Genomic DNA, 17,871 nt, shown 5'->3' on the forward strand with positions numbered 1-17,871 from the left:
AAAAAATTTGTAGTTGCCGATATTGGAAAATTAGGAGATTTCTAACCTTCTTATATAAAAATCAAACTACCTTTCATATTGACTTAAATGACACTTTGTCTCAGGCACTGAACCCCTACACCCATCACACGCAGACTCACCCCTATAACTGGTCCCGTTCACTTATTTCTATTACCTGTTTGACCCCTTTAGTTGAGATTTCCACACCTGGTTTATGTAATTCTACAGTGACCTTAGACATACATAAGACTATATAATCTATGATTTAAAAAAAGTAAATGGCCTTTTTCAGATTCCGAAGAATACTATAGGTAGAATCTGAAGCCACATCCTGAAATGGTATCATTGATTTTAAAAAAGCTTATCTCTGTATATTTTAGTCTCATATACTACCTTGCAAAGAAACAGTGGTGAATAAATATGCCAGATATACTGTTCTACCCATCTGCATTTTCCTAAAGATGCTCTTTATGTGCAGAAAAATTCTCCTAAATCTTAGAAGTAAAAGCCATTCCATCTAGAGCTGGATACAGTGAAAAAAGACGATTAACACAGCAAATACCGCATACGTCTGAGGCATATTTCAAATAAGTGTTGATCTGATGGGGAAATTAATGTAAAGTGAGGATATCTTTTCATCTCTCCAGAGTAATGAAGTCTTAGATGTAGCCTGCCAAAGGTGATCTTTTTTGAACAAAGCTTTTCTACATCGGTCCATCAATCATTTAAGATCTGTGCGTAGAAAAGTCAAACTTAGTAACAAACTGCTAGCTTACATTTTTTAGAATTCCACTTAATATAAGATACCTATGTCTCTTTTTCATGCCAAAAAAAAAGAGAAGCATTAACAAGTCCAGCATGTTGCACTGCAACTTACGATTTTACAGATGTAGCTGGGCCTTCATCATTTTTTTAGTTGAAAAGTGCAGCACATTAATTAATTTGCTGTATCTTGAAAATTAGAGAGAGAGGGAGAGGCCGAAAGAGTAGCCTAAGTAATTTCATAGCTTCAGCTCTGATGTGTAGATTACAATGAAACTTTAAATGATTACTTGTTCAAAGGGTGACCCATTACCAGAAGACATAATCATGTATTTACAGACAGGTTAAAAGCAACCCTTTGTTCATTCATTCATTCATTCATTCATTTTGCAGTTCTTCCAATTCTGGAGAATCTGACCCCAAAGTGAAGAAGCTCTGAGGTGCCCTTATTTGCTTCTCATGGTTCCTGCTCAGTAAAACATTAAAGAGGTACAATCAATAATAAGAGTTAAGTAAAACATACAGCAGACACTAGTCAGCTAGTACATTTTGGATGAGAAAGTATATGGAGAAGAGGAAGTGGCAACATTTACCAAGGGCTTACGAGCAGTATTATAGGATTATACAGAGCATATTACCTTAGAGAGTTTGCAGCGCACAGTGGAAGGATAATGGAGACTCAAAGGGCTGATTCTCATTTCTTTAGAAAGCTCTGGAAATACATGCGTACTTTTATAGATTATTGTTCTTGACATGTCGAACTAACCTCCATCCTTCCACAATTACATTCATTTTTGCACAAATGTTCTACAAGCTAGTAAGACAGGGTCCTGCTATTTTATTATATTTCCCAATTGTATCTTTTTCCATCTTAAGATTGCGTAGGTCAGATGCAACATTCTGAACCCCAGAAGCTGGCGGGAAGAGCACTGCATGCAGAAGAAATCTCTTAGGCAATTCAGTGGCTTCTCCTAATCCTTACACACAGTCAGGGTCATGGCTGAGATGGGTTATTGAAATATCTCCAGGCTTACAGTGGGGCTCTAGCCAGGAAAAATGGCTATTTTATGTGTCTTTCTATCATCATACCGTCTGGTTGTTAACATGTACATCACAGGTGAGTGTGGCTGTACTAGTTAAACTTGGCCAGTCCCCATGATCACATGACAGTTTTCTTCAGCTGGGCTTTTGATATACTATTCCCTTCCCACACAACTTTGGGCTCTAACCACTCTAAATAGATAGACCATATATTTTCTTGTTGAAGTGAGTACTTCGTGGAGAGAACCCAGGTCAGTCACGCTGTCACTTTCCATCCTGCAGAGCACGGGCTGGGTCTCCCCACTAAGACCACAGCCATGCAGACTTGCACCAGCCTGGAGAACAGAAATGGACCAGAACTCTCCCGAGTTTCAAAGCCTTCAGCTGGCTGCGCTGCTGATATTAAAGAGGTTATTTAAGTAATCTTTGAAACTTTAAAAGTGCTACCTAAAAGTATTTTTAAGCATCTGCAGACAGTTGTTGGGTTCTCTCTCTGTGGCTGTGCTAAAGCAGCTACCCAGAAGGTAGATAATGGGAAGACTGTCAATATGAGGATTCAAAACAACAGAATTTACTTCAGAAGTAAGCTTATCATGCCTGAATCTTCACCTAATTGTCTCACCCTTCCACTATTCTTAGCCTGACGAGAAATGCCTTTTGTAAAATGCACCATTACTATACACCAGTAATGTGGATAGTACACCAGTACTGTAATCCTACTCTTTCCCAACCCACAATATTAGCGCAAAACCTTAAGAAAGTTCTTAATTTTAATAGGCCTCTGTTGGTGAATTTATCAGCTCTATTTGGGTTCATCTGAAATTAATTAAACAACTTTACTCTGAGTCAGATGGGCAGGAATTGTGTTGACTTTCTACACACTCGGAGCCCAGACAAAAATTCCTTGTGCTGTGACTGTTCAGACCAAACTGAATGATAGAACCGAGATGCACAAACGGTGCTGTATCTGTTGACTGCTGAGAGCGAGCGGGACCTTGCAGGGGGCTTACTGGCCAGGAAACTAGCTTTCAGGGGGTCCAGATTGAGGACCAAATGAAGGGGGCTGAAAAGGGGCCCGTTTGAAGATCCTGTGACTGTGTGTGTTGATCATTGCCTTTAAAGTACCAAACATTTTCAATAACTGGAGCTTTCACTCTGCCCCCTCCCACTTTTGTCATATAGCAGGTCATCGTGACAGCAAAGCGAAGGGAATGTCACTAGGACTGGAAATGATCATCGCGTCAGAGAATGAGGTCACATTGCCACATCTTATTTCTTGACTCATCAGGTTCATTTTACAAGAGCCACTAGGACTGGCTTCCCAAGCAGGGTACCACTCCCGCTGATCCCAACACCAGTTCCGTTCTCTGCCCAAGAGGTACCCCAAGTCCCGCTCTGGAAAATTTTACTTAGATTCACACAACTGGTAGGACTTAGCCAAAGTTGGCTCACAGAGAACAAAAAAAACCCTGAATTAATTACTAACATGTGGGGGGGAGAAAGGAGATTTAACATACAATTCCAGATTTCTGGCTTCTTAAAAAAAAAAAATCAGAGACCTGGCTTTGCTAGCTAGCATCACACACGCCAACACTCTGGGATGCACAGTTATTACTAATAATAACTAGTAAAATGATGAGAGAAATTATTTACCTGTAAACTAGCAAATACAAAATGCTCTTGATAAGTGTGGCTTAGAAAGAAAAAGGAAAAGATAGCATCAGAACTTTTTCTGTGGGAAAAATCAATACCATGTTTCAGTAACTCTCTTAAAAAGCACATTTCTACTGCCATCACAGGAAGTGTTAAAGGTAATCAGTAATTCACACTGCCCTTAATAGAAAGAAGAGGATGCTAATAGTGTGACCCCGGGCAAGTCACCTAGCCTCACTGGCTCCTACTTGCTCTCACTTGGTACACTGAAAATATGTATAAAATGTAAAAGCCTCCGAAACCCTTCCAGGCTCTGAGATCGTAAAATTCTAGGTGACTGTGCCCCCAATGAACAAGGGAGTGGGTATGTGACGGTGACTAGGGAGGACAGTGCATGGAGTGACCATGAGCCAGGACACGCCATTGTAACTCATTTCTAAGGCCAGGGGCACCACCTGGAGGTGCAGGGTCGGGCAGGGGGACTAGGGGCTGGAGCAGAGCGAGGCCTGGAGCTCCATGCGTGGGGCATGGAGTTGGGCTCTGGTGGCGGCCGTCTCAGGTACTCACTTGAGATTGTGGCGGAGGTTGGGCAGTAAAAGCTGTGTGCCCCTGGGTGAGTGCTCTCTCTGAAGAGAACAGGGCTGATTTTTTCTGCGTTTTTCCCTGCTTGCCCTCTAAAGTGCATTTGATTTGGAAACTAGGCGTCATCAGTGTGTCAGTGAGTGGCGCTGTGTGCGGCAAACATGAGGGGTGCAACAGGCCCACTGCAGTGTTGCTGGTGGGGGGCTGCTCTCGGCACAGCAGGGACGTGGGGAAGGTCCCTCAAGCTGGAGCAGCATGTCCTGGCACGGTGAACATTGCCTTTGTTTCGCCATCTCAGAGTTCAAGTCCCACAAGTAGTTCTGACCTGGCCAAAGAGACCACTATTGTTACCATTTACTCACATTCGGAGTTTAGTTGGGTTTTACACTAAGGGGACCATTTTCATTCTTATTGCTCCAGCTTTCTGACCTCCTCATGTTTGCCTTTCCAGTGTGATTGTCTTTTAAAACCTCAACTGAAATTGGTTTAAAAGCTCCTCTATGAAATCAAACTATTGCTAATAAATACAGGGGAGCAGCGGGTAAAAACATGGGGTTCGAATTCCTTGGTTCTACTGACTAGCTGGGAGGGTTTGGCAAAATGCTCAAACTTCCTGAGCCTCAGTTTCCATTTCTGGAGTGGGTAAAATTATCTCCGGATTGTTAGTGAGATAATGTGCATAAAAACTATAGCCCTCAAAAAATGTTTGTCAGTTGAGATTAAAAATTGCCCTTTAGTAACTTTTCTTGGAATTCCTGAAGAAACTTCAGGTAGGCCCCAGGTCAGTCACTGATGTTTTACTTCTTCAGTGGAGAAGCCCTCCCCTCTTCTCCTCCCCTCCCCTCCCCCTGGAGGTCACCGAGCTGCCTCTCTCTGGAGGCAGACAGCTGGAGAGGAAGGAGAGTCTTTCTCATCACGGTGTAACTCACACTGTGTGATTTCAGAAACGTGGATCCCAGGGCTCACACGGATGCCAAGGCCAATAGTGGTGTGGGAAATGGACATGGATAGGGTGGAAGTGGAGGTTTATTGAGCACCTTCTGCGTATGGGGTACATAAGCATATTGCTCTACGTAACATCACAACAACCAGGGAGACAGACCTTATCATCTCCATTTGCTCACAAGGCAACGGAGGCCCAGAATGGCTAAACAACACGTGCAGACAGTACACGGTCCACATTTGCAGCCCATCCACAGGAAGGGAAAGCCAGTGTGCAAACCCAGGTCTGTGACACCAAAGTTTACGTCCTTTCCCGTACATCAGAGAGCAGGGAGCAAAAAGAAGGCTGGAAACAGATGCTAGCATAAATGGAAACTGCTTTTAAGGTAATAGTTGAATACATGAATACAGGTTGATGCATCTCTGTTTACGTGGACAGAGTGGCTGAACGTCCCTAATGGCTTCAGTAATAAAAACCTACGAAAGGCGTGCACAGCGGCTTACAACCATGTAGGCGTGCAAGGCTCATTCTACTTTATGGCCCTGTGAGTGCAGGCTTCAGGTGATAGGAGAGATGCAAACATTTTTCAACCACAGTTTTAGGAGGAATTGATTATCTTGTGACACCACTGTGTTAAGTGAAACCACTGGCCCGCTTACAGCCTCCTTAATATTAATGTTTTAAAGTCAATACATCATGGAGAATAGTGTCTGTTATGAAGGCTAAGAAGAAGGCTGCCTGCTTCACTGGCTGATACGATAAACCAATTTGGACACTCCTCAAATTGGTGTAAGAAACCTCTGCCCAGAGAGAGGAGGGGAGAGCAGGTGTTTGTGCAAAACATCCAGTGTGCTGAATGCCGGAGACCTGTCTCGCAGAGATCTGAATGCCAGATTATTCTCACAAAGGGACATTTCGAGAATCAGAGTGTTTGAACAGCCGGTGTCCTTCCCTGACCTACACAGCTCTTTTCCAGGACTGTAGCATTAAGAGGATGCACAGCGGGGCCGCAGAAGAAGACTTTCCAAATGGAATTGGAACAACTTGGACCCACTGGTTTTGGTTGAAACATTTACTGTATATCCAGTCTGCAGGGACCATGCTGGCCAGCTCTTTGGTGATATTGCATTAAGATATAAGGTTCATGCGAATGAGAAAAATAGCTCTAGCCTCTTCATAAAGCATCTAGTCTTTCTCTCCTCCTCGTCTCAGCCATTAGCAGAAACATAAAAGGACCCATTTTGGAGGAAAGGCAAATGCCATGGACCTTAACTTTGACATGTTTTGGAGACTGATGATGATGTTCGATGGGACATAATAATAAATATCGACTGTGTATAATTGATGTTCCATTTTAGATCTCAAACACTATCACAAAGGGGCAAGAAAACAGCTATGAGTTTATAAGTATATTTAGAAAGAATATTTTTGGAAAAATTTAAGGTTGGTTGTAAACCTGTTATCATTTGAAGGGAGAAGGCAAGTCTTGTGTTTCAGGTGATTCTTTGTTATACCAGTTTTCTTTCTACCAACCCCGCCCCCATCCACACACCCAGGCACGCACACACTCTTGGGCCAGTGCATTTAAGGCACACTGCTAAAGTGTCTCAGATACAATCTAATGACTCTTTAGGGCTCTGCAGTTATAGTCCTGATCTCAGCAGACCCGAAATTACTGTGGCAAAAACTATCTTGATCTCAATTGCAGCTGGCATTGACCCCTCCCCTCTTTACCAATGCCACACCCCAGCTTTTCACCACCTCCATCTTTTTCAACTTCTGTGATCTGCTGAACTCAAACGTCTGCTCCAGAGGCAGAACCAGATACCCCCTTTATTTTACCATTAGGGAAACTGAGGCCCTGAGGAGTCAGGTCACTTGTAAAATGTGGCACAGTTCAAAAGCTGCAAAGCTACGCAGCAACTGGGAATGCCCAACTCCTCCACCAAGCTCTGTCCCCACATTATGCTGCTTTCAGAAAAGAAGCCAAGACTCATTCATTTCTCCTTGGCCTGCTGCCTGATGCTCATTACTTCCATTGCCTGATTTCCATCTTACTGATTCTGTTTTCTGCTGGGAGCCAGCTCTGTGCTAGATGCTGATACAGACAGAGATGGGAATAAAAGGTCCCACGTGCCCCTCCCCCCCCCCAACGTGCCTCACTGTTTTTAGTAGGTGGGCCTGACATGCTCATTGTCCCAAAATAGAACATGAACGGACAACAATAACTTTCCAAGAAGACATTAAAATTCTGTAGGGAAGAATACTGCCTGGAGATGAAGGTGTTGCTGAGATAAGTGGGTGGGATGATCAGTGAAGGACTCTGGTTGGAGAAAGCCTTGGTAGACGGCATGCTGGTTTGCTGTGGACTGTGGGGTTTGGAGGGGCAGGTAGGATCGAAACATTTTGGGTAGAAGGACGAGATCCAGAGAGCAGATTGTTACAATAAACAACTCCATGCCAACCGGATTTTCAGAAAGTCAAATTGGACCATTTCACTCTTTGCCTAAGGAATTTCGAGTTATTTGTCTAATGTAAAGGATATATCTTTTCCACTTCACCTAAAGTTTGTTTTAATAATTATAGCAAAATAAAGATCATGTCTAATTGCTTCTTCCTTCTCAGAATATGGCAGAAGAAATGGGGGGGGCAGAAATGTGAAGTAAAATCTCAGAATTTTCATTCACTCATTTATTCATTTCAGGTACTATTTGAGTGACTGTCACATTCCTCTCTCTAGGTTTCTGTTCATTTGTAACTTCATTAAAATGAAACAGAGAGCAAAAATAAGATGCCTAAATTGAAGGCACTTTCCCGAAGCCCTTAGACATTTTAGAGTGACTTTAACTAGACATCTTAGTGACTGGAGTTTTCCATGAACCTTTGTCAAAATCCTAAACTGATTTTAACTAAAATAGAGCAGTCACTGGCCTTTGACAGGGTGCTTCTCCCTGATCACTTCTCCTCTGTTTGTTCAGTATAGTTAATAGAAAACAGAGTCTCCTAAGTCATAACTCTCGCCTTCCTGCTTCTCGCTTACCCCGGGGTTGCTCAGGCTTAGATGGCTGCAGGGATGGGCTCCTTCCCCATTTTGGAATGGAAGTCAACCTCAGACTTGGCTCGAAGAGAAATGAAAACAACCTGCAAATCTCTTCTTCTTTGAGCTCTGAGTAACAGCCTAAAATAACAATATCACCAATCACAGATGATTGGAAGTTTGACTGAACCCTACAAACTCTTATTGCTTTTTTGGTAACAAGTCTCAGCATCAGGATGTGAAAAACATTTCCTTGAACGAATCCTTCTGTATCAGTTCTCTCTTGTTCCTTGCATGCCATTTTTCATTGAATTTCTTGTCTCTTTCAATGAGCTCTGATGCTTCCCCCAAAAGCCAAAAATAGAGTTTAAATTTGACTACAAGCTTCTAATTTTGTATCAAGAGACATAATATCATTGTAGGATCTGCTCCATAACAAAGCATGAGACTGCTGACTGGTGCTTATCTTCAGTAAAATACCAATAAACTCGGCGGATTGTCATCTGTACATCTAGTCATATCCTGAACAAAAATGAGATGGAAGCATTTTTCTTATATTCTTTGGAAAGTGTATTTTATTTATTGAAAGGTGGGGGGTGCTGCTTTATGTCCTGATGAACCAGATAAAAACTGCAAATCCATACATTTAAACCTACTCAAATTTATTACTGAATTTGGTAGGTATTGCTAAGCTTTTCAGAAATTAACATCTTTATTAGATTTGTGTTGTTTGCACATAAGGAGCTACTCATTAGTCAGGCTTGATTTACTGGAAGCAACACAGTAAATTGGTTGAACTGGGGTGGAGAGAGCGTCTTCCCAATCAGTCAGACCTAGGGATAACACTCGCTAAAATGTTCGTTTTTCATGTGAAATCCTACCCTCAAAATTAATAACTTTTCCAAACATCCTGAAACAATGCTTCCTTAAGGCCAGTGAGGGTAAGTTCCAGGAAATGATGGGTTTGTTTAAATATCTCTACCACTTAATGACTTGATTCCCTGCACAGGAGACCTGAAGGCCACCATGCACAAACAGATTTGAAGACCCACTCATAGTGGTGAAGGTGGTTGGCGTCGGGATGAACTATTTTGGTGGTAGCAGTAGTTTTTCATTTAATCTGCCTCACGTCTCCTTAAGTTTAAAAGAAAAACAAGATTTGCTTTTCTCTGTTCCTTCTAAACGTGGATGAAGCAAATCGGTTTTGGGAATACAGGTACACAGTCCCTCGTTTGCAATCACAAAAAACAAGAGCAAACCCCCAAACCTGAAAACCGAAAGTTTTTTCTATTCAGAAAACTTGACCTGAACTGGCATGAGACCATTTATAGTCTTCTTTTTAATCTGATTCTTATTTATACACAGCTCTTAGGATATTTATACATCTTTAAACATTTTGCTGCAAAAATACTAATGGCTTTGATTACTGGGGGCTGCCCCCACAGCAATATATGTCCCATGTTACTCTTCTGAAGTCTGAAAAATTGAACACTCTGAAACACATCTGTTCAAAGAAGAGGCTGAAGAACTTCACTGCTCCGTCCCTGAAGAGATTGAAAAGAGGATAAAAAGAGGGGAAAGGGTCGCCTCTAGAGCAGACTTCCCAGCACTGGTTTTCCTGAACCCAGGAGCTCTCTGATTATCCCACGGTGTATCGCAAGATCCTCACAGAATTTAAACACTGTAACCTGATTTTATTTTTTTAAATGTGCATCATATTATCCTTTACTTGCAAGAATAATTCAGAGATTAGGACTTGCTGTCTGAATCATCTCGTCTTAATTTCCTGTTTGGGGCTTGTAATAAAAGGGCTCAGGCCCCTGTCCATACCAGGAACCGACAAGGACATGCTTCTACAGGATGAGGGATGCTCACCAGCAGGGGTGATGCTGGTGGAGACGGTCTCAAGCCTCTCGTGGGTGAGCAGTGACATCCAGCAACAGCACAGCGAGTGCCTCAGCCAGAGTTGCAACCCTAGCCCGAGCGCACTTCATTTCTCCTCCTGACAGCCAGCTGCAGGTGGATCTGCCCCCTTCCTCTCTCTGTGTTACAGGTGTTGATCCCACGGGTTTTCTGTGCCGTTCGTGGTGGTGGTTTCTCCAAAGGAAAGTCCATAAGGTCTGCAGCCTGTAATCTTTCTCTTCCCCCAGAAGTGAGCCTGGGGATGGTTTTTTCCAGCCCCCATTCTCAGAGGGGATCGTCACCTGGCAGTGCCTGCCCCCGGCTTTGTTGGAAGTACCTGCCTTTCATTTTCAAATACCTACAACTTTCTTTTCATAGTTAATCCTAGATAGTTGAAGAACTAGTTAATAAAATGAAGAATTTGTATGTCCAGCCTAATGTGGGAAGGCAGCTGTTACCTTGGGGGCAGCAGAGGAGGGGGGCATACTGTCCTCCCTTCCTCTCTGAGGGGCCTCTCCACACACGTGTCCCTGCTGCGTGTCTCACAGAGCGGACACGGGCGTCAGGCATAATGGCGGCCAGTTCTCACTCTGAGATAGAATGCAGGCAAGTGGGTAGGAGCCGCAATCCAAATTATCTGGAGAGAAAACAGCCCATGGATCTTCCCAATTAACCCCTAAATCTAAAAATAAATAAATTAATAAATCACAGTCCCCCTAATAGCACAGCAGGCAATCACTGTAATTACAGTCTCTGCAAGAGAGACCAGAATCAGGAGGAGAAAGCTTGAGCGTGACAGGCAGCAGCCAAATCAAAGTGCTGAGGGTCAGATGAATGAGAGGTAATAAATCAGAGAGAAAGTGAGTGTGAGACCCCGTGTCCAGGCCAGCGGCGGTGCCCAGGCAGCTGGCTACCGCGGGAGAGCACAAAGGTCCTTGCACGCCATGTGTTTGCCCTTCTTGGGGAGGAAAGGCACACGTGGTTCTGAAAGCCACTCATCGCCTGGTGCTGGAAAGCCCAGAGGTCCATCTGGGTCACGCAGGCTTTCACTGGGAAGGACGCGAAGGTCTGCACGGCGAGTTGGAAAAGGCGCGGCGAGGGAACACGTGGCGAGGGAATGATGCATGAACTCCTTGCATCAGATGGCACAGGCCCCCAGCGAGGCTCTTCCTGTTCAGTTAGCATAGCCTCCATCACTCCACAGAGTAGAAAAAGAAAAGCCATTCTGAACTGTTATGCAAGAATAAGCAGATGTGTTCCTCGCGCACCTATTTAATCAGCCCTTGCCAGCAACACTAAGATGTGAAAGGAGGCTGAGACTCGCCCGGAATCTTCAATGAGGGAGAGAGATGCTGTGCGGCGCCTGAGCAGGATCACCCAAGCTTGGGCGCTGCTTCGCCATCCGCAAACGAGGGACCTAAGAACACCTCCTCCTCCCTCTCACAAGAGGTGTATTTGAAGGTTAAGCGTTATTAGTCACTTTTCCCTTTTTGGCAAGTAATTTTATTCAAAAGGACCATTGCTTTAGTACATCATGAGTTCTTAGTACTCGGATGTTTGGCAGTTACCAGTAAGAACAAGTGACATGAGAAGATTTCGAACAAGCGTGTAAGCAGTGAGAGAGAACTTAATTTTCCATGTTCAATAAAATAAGAACCTGGCTTTGTTAGTAGTGTGCCTTCACTCATTCACTCATCCATTCACTCACCCAAGAAATGGCTGAGTCCAATAAGTGCAAGCAGGCACTGCGCTGAGACAGTGCGGGATCCCGGGGCCATGGCTTTGGCGGGGGTCCTGTGCCTGTGGAGAGCCCCCAGCCCACGCGGGACATGGTATACAAGCAGCTATGACAAAGTAGGAAGCCACGTAAACATAAAACCTCAAAGGAAATACTCGAGTCCTGAGGACTGAGAGATAACACCCAGATCTGAATTCTACAACCCGAACGCATGTCAGATCTGCCCACTTCTCTCCGTGCGACCTGCTACCTGTGATGGTCCCATCCACCACTGGCACCCGAATGGATAACCGCGGTAGCTTCCTAAAGAGCTTCCCTAACTCCACTTGGCCCTCCTTCCACTAATCTCCCGGGAGCACCTGATGGTCTTTTTGGAAACATCGATCAGACCGTGTGCTCTCTGGAGGAAACTCTCTATGGCTCCTTACTGCATGTACAACAAAGGTGAGACCTGCTGTCCTGGACGCACGGTGCGCCAGCTCCTTCCTGCCCCTCTTTGTTACCATCCACCATTTCCCTCTCTGTTCCAGCCCCGCAGCCTGGCCTTCCCGAGACACACTCACCCCTGCCTCATGGACTTGCTGTTCCCTCTGCTTGGCATGGTCTCCAGGCTTCACACAGCTGGCTCACTTTTCTCATTCAGAATGTAGTTAAAACTTCCTTGAACAGGCCTTCCCAGACCCACAAAGCAACCCAATGCCTTCCCCCCCCCCATCACTTTATTCTCAATTTCTATAATGAATTTGTCACTTGTTGACGTTTCCACATGTATGTTCTTGTTTGCCTTTGTCTGTCCCCCGCCCCCGCTCCATCAGAATGTAAGTTTCGAAGGGGCAAGTTTGTCTTGTTCATCACTGCATCTCCATGTTCTGGAACAAAGCTTACTACACAGTGAATTCCCAACAAATACTGAATAGGGAATAAGTGTTACACCAAGAAAGAACATCGGAACAGTTTCTGACGAATCAGTGTTAAACCAGAGGAGGGGCAATGCAAAGGGCAAGGGTAGGCATTTTCAGATGTTTGAAGAGAAACCTGGAAGACACCTTTATGAGGGTAACACTAAGATCAATGGGCAGAACTATGAGGAGATAATTTCTGTTAAAAAATTAGGAGGAACTTTCTAGTCGTCCCAGTAACACAAACGTGGACTGGCCCACCTCCTCTGGGGATGGGAGGCTGGATGAGTGCTGGGGTGGAGGGGAGGTCGTCCACAGGAGTCAGGCACCGGATGTGGGGTGAAACCGGACAGTGATGAAAGTTTCAGTAGAGGGCAGGACTGCCCGTGACTCGTGGACACCCTAACAAGTCCTTCTTCCCACATGGTGAGGAAACACTGCTTAGTGAGGGAAACCAGAGATGGTCTAGCAAAATCCTGCCATTGACTCAGGCTCTTGCTGGAAGTGGCCTCTGTAGCTCTACGGGCAAAATAATATGTCTGGAATCAGAGGATTCAAGAGAGACTCCTAAGGCTTTGGCCAGGTCTCATTCATTGAGGATCCCAGTTTGATGGGCTTGGCTAGGTAGTGCTCAGTAGCCAAAAAAACATATGCAAAAAGAGAGACGGTCATAACCAAATGAGCATCAGAGACTTTTTGGAATGTGAACATATAGCACACTCCCTGTCCTGCCTCTTCTACTCTCTGCAAAGCTCAGAGAAGGTGTTCAAACGTGGGGTGCAAACTTAAGCTCTGGTGTGTGGCCTTCCTGGGGATGAATGTCATCCTCTGGCTTGTTACTAAGGCCCAATTGGCAATGACTACAGACCCCGAGAGATGATTTAACTTTGCTCTTGTCTCGAATCCCTTCCCAGTGACTCATAACTTTCTCCTGACACCACAACAGCTGGGCCAGCCAGCTGGAGAAAGGACGTACAGATGTTGCTGGCTGGAGTTGGAGGGGCTTTGGGGCCCTCATCTGTACAATCAGTCCAGAATGCCTCAGTGGGCTGCAGAGTGTGGGTGTTCCCCACTTTGCAGACAAGACGTGGGTGGGGACGTCTGCTTTGTCAGGGGCTGTCTCTCATACTTCTGTCTTCGAGCAGAGAGTGCTGTAGCTGCTCTTCTCATGAGACTCAGAGAGAAGTTTTACTTCTTCTGGGACTGTCAAATCCTTGAGCTAGCCCATCCAGAAGAAGGTATGAGTGGTAGTACTCTGGCCAGAATGTACCACCCATCCAGACGTTTGGGCTTAAAGCAGACCTCAAGTCACAGAATGTGTGAGAAAGCCTGAGGAGTTCTAGGAGGGAGAGGGGTGAGGGGCAAGAAAGAGACGCTCTTTGTTTCTGAGAAAAGGACTTAAAACAAAGACATAAATTTAGATTCTTTGATTGTACACCAAAAAATATGAAATATATACACGTAAAGACCTCATTAAAAATGCCTTGCTTAGGCAACATCTTGTGCATTGAAGGTTCTTGTTAAATATTTGTTGGTTTTGATTCAAGTGGCTTTGAGTATTTCTGAGTGCCAGCACATCGAGTGCTACAATGATTGTAAAAGGGGCGTTCTTTTAAACGAACGCTGAAATATAAAGCAAGACTGATTCTTTAAAAAGTGTTGTGAATATCTGAAGCCCATTATACAAGCAACTGGTAACACCGGGTGTCTCCAAGGGAGGAGGACTGGAGGTCAGGTGGAGAAAAGAAGCTCACTTTTTATGTTGTACTCTTTTATGTCTTTTCCCTGTACATGTGTTCAATTTTTGGAACAAGACAAAATGTTTTTTAAAAATCCGTGTCTCCAGAGGCAAACCTGGAACTCAGACCTACTGAACTCTGCCAATCCCCACAGCTTCCCCAGGATCCTGTCTCTTCCCAAGACGTCCAGCCCGTGGGAACGGCCCGGAATATAGGATGAGAGTGGGGGAAGTCTGTGGATAGCGTAGTGTCAGTAGTGGTCAGTCTGTCTGTGACGCAGACAGATATATGTGATAGCTGGTACTCTGTACAATATTGTACACCCACCTGTGTGCCATATGAATGGCTGCCTCATTTTTTAGCTGTCAGATAAAAATGTAACAGACTCAGAAAGCCAGGCCGCAGTGAAGTCAAATACAAAGATCAGATGCGCTCAAAGCAAAATACCCTTCATATTTTTATTTTATTTTCCATAACCAAGATGCCAGTGCTATGTGTGAGAACCTTTTTTCTTCTGTTCGCACATTCATTTCTGGGCAGGCTCCTGGCGCCCTGTCTTGGTGTCACCTTCCAAGGCAAAGGAAGGACAAAGGCTACTTCTGAAGCATCCCCAAAGTATGTCCCACTTCTTAGAAGCTGAATGGCTGTTCCTTTCTGGGATGGTCACCTCAGACTATCCCAGAATGACTGGGCCCAGAGACGAGCGGACAGTGACTAAGCTGGAGAGAAGACAAGACTTTATCAGAAAAGCGAAGAGGGTTGAGTGTAGTGGCACCTACTATGTGGGACATGATGGATGGAAAGCTTCCTCCACCCTCTCCCAGCACCTTTCTCTGGGAGGCGAGCAACCAGTGAGCGTCTCCTCCTGTCTCATCTTTTCACTCGTGTATGCAGCCAACACTGAGCTCCATGCTGCACGAGGGGCGAAGGCCTAATTCTTCCTAACTCCCTTCCCCTTCCTTCCAGAGTCCACCTCGACCACTTCGAAGTTGCTCCTCTCACCAGCTGGGTCACAGCAGGCTCCTCTTCTAGGGGCTCAAAGTCTCTCACTGGGGTGAGAGACAGTAGTTTCCGATTCCAATTTTAACTCCAACTTGAACCCTGGAGGCAAGTGCTGCCCCACCGAACACACATGTCTTCTTTTTGTCACTCCGCCAGTACGTGCTGCTCTGTCCACCGCTAAATGCGAAACGGCATCACACCGTGAGTATAAGCCGGTGGTTTCAGTCTGGCCTGCCCATGGGAATCGCTTGGAGAGCTTCAGAAATCAAAGATGCAGGTGTCCACACCCAGACTCAAGCCCGCCAGGTGATTCTTGTGAGCAGACAAGCTTGGAAACTGCTGATATAAATACAAGTAGTCTCCAAATTACAATCCTAATCCCCTCCATTTCGTCGCCTGCTGCTATAGCCAGGGATAATTAATCATGATTCAAAAAAACTTGTATTTGTGCCAGCGGTATGGAGTGGCTTTTAAAACCTCTAAGTTTGTTTTGTGCCCACCTACCCTCATGCCAAACCACTAACAAAATATAATTTGATCTGTGAAAAATTATAGGGAGCCACGCAGAAACTTCTTTTCTAGCGCAGAGCTTACAAAACTATTTTCAATGTAAACACAGACAATAGGTATGTTGTGCTTTATGACAGAATTGAAATAAAACAGACCTAATTAACCCACTGAGAGGCTGGGAGGACAGCGCATGTGAACACTGCCTTAGGAAGCCTCGCTCGCAGCTTTATCAAAAACGTTTTTCTCCTCCAGTGTGCTCTGGTAACGGGGGAAATATAAATTTTGATTACTGATTGCTGCATTGTTAGTAACTGACTATACATCATCAGTAGCTGGTCACCAGTGTCAGCCCAGACTTAATTATCTCAGCTGAAGAGAAAGTAAACCCCATGAAAGAACTGTTTTCCAATTAAAGTGGCAGAGAATATGTGATTTGTCTCTCTGGTGATATCCAGTTCATATTCCTTTTCATGCTATTAGTATTGTCTTCTTTTCCTCATTACAAGCTCAGAGTCGCAGACCCTGGGCTCCCCAACAAGAAACACATAAAGAGCAGGAGGGCAGCTGTCAGACCTTAGGAAAAAAGTCATGAATAGTCACCACCAAAAACACAACAGTAATTACAGAGTTTCCAGTAGAAAATGCTGCAGCTAAGGTTAAAGACGCCTTGCAATGCAACCATTTATTTTCACAGGCTCTTAACCCCCTATAGAATGTGTGTGATTACGTGTCCACCCCCCCCCCCCCCACACACACACACTTAATTTTTAGAAGATATCTTTAGGGGTCAGATATTCTATGTTTTGTCTTAGCTATTGTTTCAATGACAAGGGAAACATTTTCTACTAGTACAAGAAAAAATGTTTTGAGTAAAGACCTAGGCAATTCTGTGTCTTCACTCATCTTCCTTATCTTATTTGTTTTGACTGCCATTAGTAAATTTGTCCTCACTGAATGTCTGCCCCTCTGCGTATCTAGTCGATTCTTTACCCCAGGAGCAAGTACAAAAGTGTATCTTCTCTGTGACTAAGTTGACCCTGGCTACTTTGTAAACACAGGTTGTGAAGTCTGGATTGTTTCCAAAACTATTTGCTGAGCATCTACTATGTGACAGACATGTCTCCTCAAGGAACAAAAGAAATCTCTACTCACGGGTTTATATTCCAGCAGGTTTCCATCCCATTCCTTCCCTTAGTGGCCAAGTGGCCCTGGGTTAGTTTTCCAATTTATGCATTGTTCTCATTCTGAGAAGACGGTAACTGCATTTTGGTGTTTAACCAAAATTTCATGGACATCTAAATTACTCCTTTGTGGGGAGGGAGGGTTGCACTTTTTATGATGTAATTTTAGGACCATGTCGAGGTAAATAAGAGAAACAGCTTCTGGTCACTGGCGGTGGTCATTATCTACTTGGTTCCTATCTCTCTTCCCATCTCCACTGAAAACACCTCAAAGAGAGGGTTCTCTTTCATTTCTAATTATTTTCAGCAATTTAAATTGAGCTTTTATTAGTATCTGTTGATGAGCAAACCACTGTCTCAGGCACTGTGGTGGGAAGAAAAGTGAGGGGAAGGCAGATGTACTGGAACTCGGGTGGGCACTGCTTTGGAATCTTCTCACCTAGCAGCCCACACACCTTGGTTTCCCTGCCTGCTACCTAGGATGAACAATGTACACCAGGGTTTTGGTAACAGGAAGGTTGAGAATTTCTCACAATCAGTTCAATTGGAGAAATTTGTAAAAATGGCTCTTCTTGGATCTTCTTTTGCTTTCTTCTCTTTCTCTGATCCCTGGTATCTTGCACTGTTCCGCACCAGTCCAGGGCTTTTTCCAGTGCTACCCCCCACCGCCACCCCACTTTTCTATCCCATTCTTTTTCTTGCCTTGGGATTCCCACTCTTCCCTTAACACACTATTCAAACATCATCTCCTCAGTGGGGTTTTCCCTGATCCCCACTGACAGGTAATCACTAATGTCTCTCCTTTCTTCCACATGAAAGAGCTCTATGATAACAATCAAATTGACATTGTTTGTTTACTAATCTGCCCACACCACTAGACAG

General features: G+C 44.5%; 1 protein-coding gene across 4 annotated transcripts in view; it reads right to left on the reverse strand.

Moving 5' to 3' along the window:
* The window catches only part of SEMA6A (semaphorin 6A), a 125,322-nt gene that overhangs the window by 60,757 nt on the left and 46,694 nt on the right, over positions 1-17,871 (reverse strand). The window lies entirely within an intron of this gene.

Source organism: Sturnira hondurensis, unplaced genomic scaffold (assembly GCF_014824575.4).
Source record: "Sturnira hondurensis isolate 20B ecotype Veracruz unplaced genomic scaffold, ASM1482457v3 Scaffold0021354, whole genome shotgun sequence".
In the NCBI taxonomy this organism is placed as follows: domain Eukaryota; kingdom Metazoa; phylum Chordata; class Mammalia; order Chiroptera; family Phyllostomidae; genus Sturnira; species Sturnira hondurensis.